Source organism: Ursus americanus, chromosome 20 (genome assembly GCF_024610735.1).
Source record: "Ursus americanus isolate L20-20 chromosome 20, mUrsAme1.1.p, whole genome shotgun sequence".
Lineage (NCBI taxonomy): Eukaryota > Metazoa > Chordata > Mammalia > Carnivora > Ursidae > Ursus > Ursus americanus.
The window spans coordinates 21,708,318-21,720,344 of record NC_142146.1 but is presented as its reverse complement, the minus strand read 5'-3'; the positions used below and the strand labels follow the sequence as shown (position 1 = coordinate 21,720,344).

At 35.4% G+C, this 12,027-nt stretch overlaps 1 pseudogene; it reads right to left on the bottom strand.

Moving 5' to 3' along the window:
* Positions 1-338: 338 nt before the first annotated feature.
* Positions 339-452, bottom strand: LOC123788509 (U6 spliceosomal RNA; annotated as a pseudogene).
* Between the last annotated feature and the right edge of the window lie 11,575 nt (positions 453-12,027).

The following is a 12,027-nucleotide window of genomic DNA, read 5'->3' as shown; positions in this document are numbered from 1 at the left end:
AGTCTTGGATGGAATTTTTGAAGAGGTCAGAATGTGACAGATTCTGATATTCATATTATCCCTTTTGGGGGGAATAATGTGAAATTAAAGCTAAGGTTATCTACTAGCAGGGTTCTTCTTTATGATAAAAAAGGAAGTACCTCCTAAGTGCTAAATATTAAAATCTACACTTATAAAAGGTTCACAGGCAATATAATGTTTCCATATTCAAAAAATTAATTTTCTTAGCAAAGGCTCAAATTATTTTAAAATCCCAACAATCAGCCAAATCCTGCCTACAAGATATATAAAACTGAGGCAACAACCTGATGGGGTTTTGTAGTTGTTCTTGTTGTTTTTAAAATACAGAACACTTCATGAATTTGAGTGTCATCCTTGTGGAGGGGCCATGCTAATCTTCTCTGTATGGTTCCAATTTTAGTATATGTGCTGCCTGCTGCTGAAGCAAGCACTGTATTATCTGATGTTTTAAGAGGTACATTTAAAATCTATTACAGGCCAAGAATGAAATCTTGCCATTTACAACGACCTGGATAGAGCTAGAAGGTATTATGCTAAGTGAAATAAATCAGTGGGAGAAAGACAAATACCATACGATTTCACTCATATGTGAGATGTAAGAAACAAAACAAACAAAGAAAAAAAAAGAGAAACAAATAAAAAAACATACTCTTAACTGCAGAGAACAAACTGATGATTACCAGAGGGGAACTGTGTGGGGGATGGGTGAAACAGGTGAAAGGGATTAAGAGTACATCTATCTCGATGAACAGTGAGTAATGTATAGAATCTTCGAATCATTATATTGTACACCTGAAACTAACATAACACTGTATGTTAACTATATTGGAATTAAAAATTTTTAAATAAATCTATTATAGGCCAAAGTACTCTTTTCTGAGTTTGTAGAGATTATGTGATTTTTCCCACATAAATTTTTGGAAAAGCAGGTTTTATTCTTGGTCCATGCAAAAGCTTAGCTAGTGTTTATTACCCTTTAAATTTCTATAATTCCTCAGAAGGGCTTTAAAATGGAAATTTTTCAGGTACCTCCTTTCAGGAAGTATTTCCTCCACAGTGAGAGAGTCAGGGTTGACTCTAGATCCTACTCACCATATCCCTAGCCCTGCATCTGCCACAGAATTCATGATAAATGAGGCTTTCTCCTGTAATAACTAAGAAAAAGGGACTCTCGTTTACTGGGCTTGGAGTTGAGAAAATGGAAGACTGGAGCTGCTGGCAATGGTGGCTTCAAACAAAGAAGGCTGACCCAAGAGATTGGAATTGAAAAACAGTGTTTCTGAGGCTGACATTGAATAAATATTGCATTTCTGTGATAACTGTTTTACAATTGCTTAATATAAAAATGTAGTTTGAATATAGTTTTTGAATAGTATTTGAATATAGAGCTTCATGAATACAATTCCAATTGTATAAAATTTGTATAACAACCTTAATACAAAACCATATAATTCAAGGAAACTCAACTGAGTTAGAATTTTTGTGCTTTATAAATTTGTCTTCAGTCATGCATGATGGAGCTATCAAATCCAATTAAGTACAAATTTACCAGACCTAAAAGAGCAGAGTCCAGAAACAGTGAAAAGTCTTTCATTTAAATGGATTCCACATAAATAAGAGGTGTTATTTCTGGTCTGTCATACCACAGTTTTAAACACTTAACTATTTTGGTTAAAGAACAGAAACATTTACTCAACACCACCTAGCTTCCTCTATTAAAGTGTAGACCATATCTTCCATTACTTCTTGGAAAACCCTCAAAACTGCTGACCACAATTAAACATAATTTTTTTTTTTAAATTCCCTTTGGTGTCAGCTATGTGGCTACACACCAAGGATCTATGTATATGAGTCAACAATTAAAACTAAGGTTAGCTTCAAAAACACCCCCGCCCCACCCCAAAAGGAGCTGCTTTTGAAAATTAAACTGTAAGGTTTACTAATAAGCAAAGCTGAAGCTTGGACTGTTCCCAATGGTTTTGCAAAGTAAGATCTACATGGTGGTAGTTATACATGGCTTATCTAACACATCTGTCTGACCTTTATTTAGTCCAGCAGTATTTGTCTCCCTTTGAAATTATGAAATCAATGGGAAATGACCATAAAACTTGAAGGATTTATGGCTACTTTCCAAACTCTCTTTTCTACGAACTGTTAAACTGCTTCCTAAAGAAAAATGAACAAAAGCTACAATTCAAGACAGTAGATCACATGAACTCCAGAGAGTCCCACCCTGCTACTCACCTTCTATTCTTTGGCTTTCTTATGAATACACGAAGTTCTGCTTCATATTGCTTTGGGGGGGGGGTGCAAAGAATTGTGAAGAAGTAAAAGGAGTCACACACCAGATCCTTGCTATTCAAAGTGTGGTCCCAGGACTAGTAGCAATAGCATTACCTGGGAGCTGGTTAGAAAGGCTGAATCTCAGACCCTGCCCCCTACCTGTCTGAATCAGAATCTGCATTTGCAACTGCAGTTGATTTGTATGCAGGTCACAATATGAGGGGGTCTCTGAACTATTTTTATAAGGACACTATAAGTCCTAAAATCTTTGCCTATATACTTTCCAATCTTGACTTTTCTGTCAGCTGATTATAGGTTTCAGAAGAACTAAGCACAAATATAGCTAACACTTATTTTATTACATGTGTGCACTAAATACATTACATAAGTTACTTTATTTTATCCTAAAATTATTGCTTCTGAGATGTATTTATGAGATAGGGCAGTGATTCTCACACTTGAGGCTGCATCCAGAAGCATGTGAAGGGCTCCTTAAGACACAGATTGCTCAACCTACCACCAGAGTTACTGATTCAATAAATTTGGGGTAGGCCACCAAGAACTGGGTTTCACCAAGTACTCAGGTAATGCTAATTGGGACCACTAATACAGAAGCCCCAAATATAAGTATCTGTCAATTCAACTACCTGGGTCCATATCTCAGATGCAGGCTAATTGTCAAAAAAAATTTGTCTAGTCCTAGGGACTCTCTCTGGGCCCCCCTCCTTGTCACAGTTGCCACAGCTCATTTGGCCTCTTTTCTCAAGCCACCTGCAAAAGACAATGCACTTTCTCCATCTCTCCTCCTCCTGACTGTCCCTAAGTCTGAAATGTTTTGGCTTTGATGTTATCAGTGCTAATTACTACAGAGTGATAGATAATTTTTGTGTGTAAGAAGCATTCCAGAAATTTCACAAACCCTCAGAGTTTATTCCCTTGACTTTTACTTCAGGTTTTAATGTGGAATTAAGTTCCTATTAAATTCTTGGGCCTTTTTGTTCAAATAACTCGAAGGTACTTCAAAGAAATAACTAATTGAAATTCACATCTTTGTAAGAAAGAGATTGTTGAAATACTTCCACCTAAATTACTTCATTTGCTTCTGTCAAGAATCTTATTAAATAGGTAAGATAAATAAAATAATGCCACAAAAAATTTGGAGGAACTGAAAACAAATTAGCGACTGAAAAATAAGTCTCAGTTTAGGGAGATCCTCCTTTCAGAATAACCACGTTTCCATCTCTTTTTACATGTTCAAACAGGGTCATAGATTCAAAGCTATGCAGTAATTGTTATATGTGTGTGTATTATATACACCTTAGTTTTATTATTTACATAAACATTTCTCAGTTGGAAAGATTTGTGTTCACATTAGATTTTACCTAAAGGAATCAAGTGTTAGATATTTGGAATAGCATCCCCAGAAACATAAAAGTAGGCAAAAAGGTTTTTATGGGGTTTTTTAGATCAATAATTAGTAGTGAAAATTCATGCTTACTTTTCTTCTTCCCTAGGTTCTGAACAGGAATTCTTTACATAGAAGGCATACCCATTGCATTGACTATAAGTAGGAGATAAATATTTTTAATTTCTTCCTTTAGGCCACTAACCCAATTAGTCGGCTAACACATTAAACTACAGAAGAATAGAGACAGTGGTTAAAACATGACTTAACAAGCCTGCTGTGAACCCATGTATTAGTTTTTAAAATATCTTTAACATTCAAAAAGGAGAATCCAGAACAAAATTTAAGTAAATACAACTACTGGAGGTTTTAACTTAATCTGAGCTATACTCATGTAAAAATACAGACCTATTCAATCATGTATAAAGCATGTGTGCGGTGGGTCCCTCAGAAGATGATGTGACTGAACATTGAGCTTCCTGGGAAGGCTTATTTCACAGGAGACTAAAAATCAACCATTTGGGGCGCATTGAAGGGAAAGAGTGATTCTCAATTTAAATCTTTTTAGATATAACTAACATAATTCAATTATAGTTATTTTTAGCACTTTTGTTTTTTAACTTTTATACTAACTTTAAAAATGATTACCCACCACTGTTACGGTAAATTATGAAGAGTTCTCTTTAGCATCTCTTGTAAGGCAGGTCTAGTGGTGATGAACTCCCTCAGCTTTTATTGTCTTTATCTTCCCTTCACTTTTGAAGGACAGGTTTGCCAGGTATAGCACCTTGGTTGGCAGGGTTTTTTCCTCTAAGTATTTTGACTCTACATCTCACTCCCTTTTGGCGTTCAAGGATGCTGCTGAAATATCCACTAATAATCTTATGGGAGCTTCCTTGTATACAACAAGTGACCTTTCTCTTGATGCCTTCAAAATTCTCTCTTTAACTTTTGACAATTTGATTATAATGTGTCTCCATGTGTGTCTCTTTGGATGGATCCATCTACCATTTAATCTAGGAGTTCCACTTCTGAGGTATATAACCAAAGGAAATGAAATCAGTATCTCAAAGACATATGTACACTCCTATGTTCATTGCAGCATTATTTATGATAGCCAATACATGGAAACAACCTAAGTGTCTATAGACAGAAGGATGTATAAAGAAAATGTGGTGTCTGTGTATGCGTTTGGATTATATATACAATGGAATATTATATGTGTGGATATAATTATAGAATGGAATATTATTCAGCTTTAAAAAACAAGGAAGTCCTGCTATTTGAGACAACATGGATGAAACTGGAGGACACTATGTTAAGTGAAATAAGTCAGACACAGACAAATAGAGATGGCCCTTGAACAACATAAAGTTTAGGGGCACAAACCCTCTGTGCAGTCAAAAATCTATGTGTAACTTTTGACTTTCCCAAAACTTAACAACTAATAGCCTACTGTTGGCTGGAAGCCTTACTGATAACATAAACCGTTGGTTAATACATGCTTTATATGTTATAGTTATTGTATTCTATATTCTTACAATAAAGTAAGCTAGAGAAAGGGAATGTTATTAGGAAAACCATAAGGAAGGGAAAATACATTTATAGTACTGTAGTGTAAAAAAATCCACATATAAGTAGACCTGCACAGTCCAAAACCATGTTATTCAAGGGTCAACTATACCACAGATCTCTGGAGGCTGAGTTAAGATGAAGAGGAGCAGGGGTACTCTAGGCCTGCCTCATCCCCTGAACACAGCTACCTAAACATCAAATCATTTTGGACACCCAAGAAATCAATCTGAGAACTGAAAGAGAAAACTGCACAACTAGAGGTAGAAAAAATACCATATGGGATATGTAGCAGAGTTACAAATTAATATCTAAATGTTTTAATCATAGTAGTTCTCTCTGTGTATTGATTCAAATGTTCTTATTTGGATAATTCAGTCACTTTCAGTTTCAATATTGTCTTTCAGCTTGATCTCTGTTTCCTCTGTTCCTGTCCAAGAAGGTTTTGGTATTGGAGCAAGTCTTATGTGAACAAATTTGGAGTAAGGGTGGTCTCTGGCACCATGACAATAGTTTTTGAAAATCTGCTGGTTGATGCTGACTGGGGTGCAGTTGGTCGGGTACCCATCATAGGTATTCTACCACATACACTGCTAAAGTCCTGTTATTATAACCAAAACTCATTTCATTTCCATCTAGAAGAGGAACAAGAATGTCTCCCTGGCTAACCTGACCTTATATTGATTCATGTTAATTCTACAAACCACTTTGAGTCTCTGCTACATCATCAAACCACAACCAAGTCTAGGATGTGCAAAACCAAGTCTAGGATGTGGGCATTCCTTGCCTCTTCCCATGCCAGACCCCATAGCAATGCAGTCACATATGACTTCACCATGTGAAGACATAGGGAATCTGAGTTTCCCCTCCCATCAGAAGAGAACTAAGCAAAGCTCTACTATGCAACCTAAGCCTTCTTTTTCTTATCTTTTTAGCTGGCACAAACTCACCAGACAAAGTAGAACTATTCTGGAGTGAGTTCTAAATGAAGTATAAGCCAAGTTTCTTTAGGCCTTGTTGTTTCTATAAGCATCTCTAATATATCTTACCTCTCTGGGACTACTTGTCTCACTTCCAGTTTTCCCCTATACCTACCCCCTTCTTTAATTTTAATACTTCCCTGAATCACATATGATAAATAAATATCTGGTACTGTTCATAATAATAAATAACTCAGAAATATTTTAGATCACTTTATTCTGCTTTAAATTTTAAAATCCTTCAACTGTTGGAATACTAAAGCCATATCCCCAAAGGAAACAAAGCACTCCTCTTCCAGTGATGTTAAAATAAATATGTTATTTGTTTGGTTTTTGAGTATGCTATTTGGTTTATACAATTTTATTGTAATCGAACCTCAGAGAAATTATGCTATAGCATATGATATTTAGTGGTGGGCTTTTATATTAAGCTAATAAAGGCAGTAGTTAAAGAGTATATCAAGGAAAAGGCATTTGTAAGTATCATGAAATAAGTCAATCAACCTTAGTATGTGATGGCAATGACAATATCATTGATAGTTTGGTAAAGAAATCATTTCAGGATCACATATATTGAATGTAGGGTTCTCCACTCTGATCATTAAAATTTCCACCTCAGAAATACAAAATAGGGGCGCCTGGGTGGCACAGCGGTTAAGCGTCTGCCTTCGGCTCAGGGCGTGATCCCTGCGTTATGGGATCGAGCCCCACATCAGGCTCCTCTGCTATGAGCCTGCTTCTTCCTCTCCCACTCCCCCTGCTTGTGTTCCCTCTCTCGCTGGCTGTCTCTATCTCTGTCAAATAAATAAATAAAATCTTTAAAAAAAAAAAGAAATACAAAATAATTAAAATGGGCCCTGATGCTCATAATAGTGAGAATATTATACATCGTTAAGATATTTTAGATCTAAAGAAATTTCTTAGGGAAATTCTATTTAAGAAGGAAAAATATTTTATGGAAGTAGGAATAAAAGCCTGATAGCAGGAATTACAAACATTGTAACAATTTCATTAGTCATGTTAGCAAACAGGGTCCTTGAATAGTTGAGTAAATAAAATGTGTGTGACAGGATTATAATACATTAATATTTATTGAGTTCCTATAAGATGTGTTAGGTTGTTCTGACACTATTCGAATTTATTATCTCAAAATTTGACCTCTTGACTAAAAGACTTAAGTAATTAAAACATTTCCACTACTTATAAAATTGTGATTTTTCAGCATTTAAAAAATGAATTTTGATTAGTAACTAAGTATAATTCTAAACCTCTTATTGTCTTGATAAAAAATGATGGTAGCAGAGGTTCCTTCATGTTTGCTGAAATAAAATACAGTCTGTTATTAAGATTTTTTAATTTGGGTTTCTTTTACATTTAATAATGGATGAATTAAACAGAAGGAAAAGTACCAGTATTCAAAAGAGTATTCTTTTGAGCCCGGGGGTAAAAATCAATTTATAAAGTATAAGCCTTGAATTTTAGGCAGGAGATGAAATGGAAAGAAAAAAACTAAGCCCTCTTATCTCAGTAAATCTCTCGGACACAAGAACCTGCTGGAGATAGGGACTCCAGCACATGTGTGGCTGGTTAAGGTAAAAAGTAAAAGAGACACGACAAAACACTTGCCATCAACAAATATTGATAATTAAACAATAAGTATTTTTCAGGTAAAAATGTAAATGTATTTCTAGGAGAAAAAATTACCACCATATGAATACAACATTCTCAACAGGTGAAGATACAAAAAGAAAAAAGAAAAACATACAAAATATTGCTGAAGGAAATAGTTTAGGATAGTATATACACTTGGACACTCATTTATGATTAAGTTGTAAAATTTCATGGTCAGAATGCAAAACAAAAGAGCAAGACCAGATGCAAACTGTGGTGTACATAACCCTCCTGCCCCTGCACAGATGGATTATCTGTTCCTGAAATTACCTACAATGCTCAGGACCCACTCACAACAACCAGAGCTAGATTTAAAGGGAGATAGCCATTTGGTTTCATGACTTGTAGATCTATGAGAGTCCCTGAAACACTGGTGAAAATATAACAAGAAAACACTTTGATTAGTCTCTTGGGTTTGCAATTCATCTTTCCCCAGCACATGTTAAAATAAAAACAGATGGTCACTAAAATGTGTCTATAGCAGAGCTTTTGCTGCTGAATGAAGTATGCAAATTAGGCCATGACCATCTCATTGCTCTTTCTCTTCTTTTCCCTCTTATTGATTTTCTATTTCTTCAAACGAAATGTTACTGGAGAATCCCAATTAAAGGAGCTTGGAATGTATACCCAGGGAATTTTAATTTTTAAGGAAAACCCTCAGGATGATTCTGAATCACGTGTTCTAAAGACCTACAGAGAAACACTGTCTTAACCTTTCAAATACTGGCTTGGCTTTTCCCACTTCATTGAAATAATTTTTCAAAGACACCTGCCATTTTACAATCTTCAGATTTCTAATACAGGTTGCCTTTCTCGACCTCTCTGAAAAAAGCCTTCAGGACCCACTGATTAACCACATTCTTTTTCTGAAATTCTCTCCTCCTTTGACTTCTGAATCCTGGAGCAATACTAGCTGCTCTCCAGACTTGAGAGGTGATGTAACATCATGAATATGAGCATAGACTCTGGAGCCAGCTTACCAGGGTTCGGGGTCTGACTCCACCTCTCCCTAGCTAAGAGACCTTGGGCAAATTATCTTCTTTGTCTCAGTTTACTGATCTACATAATGGACACAAACTACAGTAGCTCACAAAAATATGATTTAATATACATTTAATTACATCCCTAGCACAAAGTAAATTCACAACAAATATTACCCATTATTTATATCTGACACCTTCATTATCTTCTTAGGATATGCTTTCACTTCCTCCTATAGGACAAGAATGATATTTTAAGGTTGCTTTCCCTCTTCTTTCTTTTGGATATTTTATAACTCCCTCAGTTGTAGCTCTTATATCAACGAGATGAAACTCCATTTAGTAGCACGAACTGAATAAGTACCTTGGTCAAATTATCATCTTTGTTACCCACCCTCCAATTAGATTTTCTTCAGTCTTAACATTTAACTGCACTACCCTAAACTAATGTAACAATAGTCACACAGCATACAAACAGGGTTCTTTTTTTTTTTAAGATTATATGTATTTGACAGAGACACAGCGAGAGAGGGAACACAAGCAGGGGGAGTGGGAGAGGGAGAAGCAGGTTTCCCGTTGAGCAGGGAGCCCGATGTAGGGTTTATCCCAGGACCCTGGGATCATGACCTGAGCCGAAGGCAGATGCTTAACAACTGAGTCACCCAGGCGCCCCATACAAACAGGGTTATAATCTAGAACCTTACTAAGTCTTCACTCAAGCTATATTCACTATTTTATTTCTCCTGCTAGTTATATATATTGTACCAATTTTCTTTGTTAAAAGAGTGCAATCTTCTTTGGAATTGGGAAATATGAATTATTTATCAGAATTACTATTGCATACACAGGTTTGTTTAATATATGTTAATGAAGTTAAATATTCTTACATTAATTTTTTTTTTATTCTTCTCCTTTTGAAACCATACTTGTTTTACCTGTAAGTCATTGATTAGTTCATACAATCTTCTACACTTGTATACTTTTATTTAGCCATTGAGATAAAATCTTAAAGGAAAATCGTATGTGTTTTTTCACCACATACTCTCTCTGAAGTAAAATCTTAAATTGAAATTTACATTCATTTTTTCTCTACTCTAAAGATTGACAAATCTTAAGTGACTAATAAATACATCTTGCTCATATTTTGATTTCACCATTGTACCTGATACAAGTAGTTGGAAATGGGCATGCATATGAAATCTGTCCTTTGTCTTTCTACCTGTGTGCATAGTGTCAACCTCAATCTGGATGGTCTTGACACCCATTTCAGTTCCCCAGGAAGAATCTAACTGCATATAAAATGTCAGTAAACAGAACTGTCTTTACTGAGGATTCCAGAGGTGAGACATAAGAGAGAATTACAGCACACATTACAAAGTTAATAAATTAAAATTTCAGACTAGATAAGTCTGTCCCCTCTATCACCTTGTTCCTGACCCCAAGAAGACATTCACTTTCTGACCTGTCTGGCTCCGAGTCCCCAGACTCATTTGTTCTTCACTTGTCTACAATTAGGTTGGGCAGGTCAGTTATATCCCATCTCTAACTGCAAACCAACATAACTAAATTCATCACAATGTTCATCAAACACTGAACTGCACCTTTAAGGCTATTTCAGATTAATCTTAGAGGTATTCTGAAGTTTTGTTGGAAATCGAAATTATAGAGCTTTTTTTTTCCCCCTACCTCTGTGGGTTTCTGTATTTGTGTTTAGATTCGGGATTTTACCTCATTCTCATCACATTTTTGTTATATATTCCAGAAATTCCTATTTTACTCTTCACTGTGCAGTGCTGCTATGGATTTATTTACTTTTGTTCTCAATTTTTTTGTGTCACATCATTGCAATTTTGGAAATAAGAAGAGGAAATAGATGTATCTAGGTTGCTATTTTTGAAAATTACTTTCTTACCCTCTTACCTCTTATTCAAAGACTTAAAATTAATATTTTGAAAGTCTATTTAATGAATTAATCTAAAGTGCCAACTTACACACAAACACACACACACACACACACACACACACACACACACACACACACACTCATACTACTGTTTAGTGTTTCTGAGAAACAAGCACAAAATGATGAAGCATGCCATGCCTGGGGTGACGCTATAGAAACTTCCCTATGCCAATTTAAATAGGGTTGGCCTCCACATGCAAACTAACCTATTTAGGAAAGGGAAATTTATACATAAAAGCACCCCATTTCCATTACCTACTAGATGTGTTACCGTGGGCAAATTATTTTTAGGGGAAATATAAAGGAAACAGAAAACTAATGAAAAAATGTGCCCTTTCAAACACAGAAAAGTGAAAGTGATTATTTTCCTATGACTGCAGAATAGAAACACTAGAACTGGAAGATATTGCCGGGGAAGTAGTTAGTGTCTGAAAGGGGCAAAAGGTGAGGAAATGAGAGAGAGTTCAACCTGTGCTAAACAGATTTGAAGTTCAGATGCACAAATGAATTATTCTGTACTTCAGTTTATGCTACCACTGCTAGAAGCTCCCAATTCTTCAAACCTCCCCAAACAGACACACACATATACACTTAGAAAATTATCAATAGAAAACTCTTACATCCCAAATAAATACTATTCTCAAGCTAAATGGCATGCATTTAATTCACTCTTTTTTTTTTTTTCTTAAGGCTTCTCTCTTAGTGGCCGTTTCACCTAATTTTTCATGAATAATAACATTCGTGAAGAACTAGAGTACACTTCTACTGGGGTGGTCTCCGGATAGGGGTCATGCTGGATTATCAGCCTCAGATTTTAAAACATCACTATTATCACAGTAAAGAGTTTTCTTAGAGATATAGACTGGATAAGAAATCTCTGTGTTGATAAAAATGCTACTATTCAATGAAATTAATGTTAAGTCCATGGGAACCACGTAGCTAATGGCTGGAATTCCACCTGTTTGAAATGATCAATGTGTCTTCCTTTCATGGAGGAAAAAAAAAAAAAAAAAGTTGATAACCGAAGCCAAAAACCTACTCAAAATCTGAACATGGTAAAACTAGCATTTGTCATTTTCTCCCATATTTTCATCCTTCAATGACAAAAAAGAAACTTGGTTCACTCAAGAACAAAATGGCTTATTACACAAT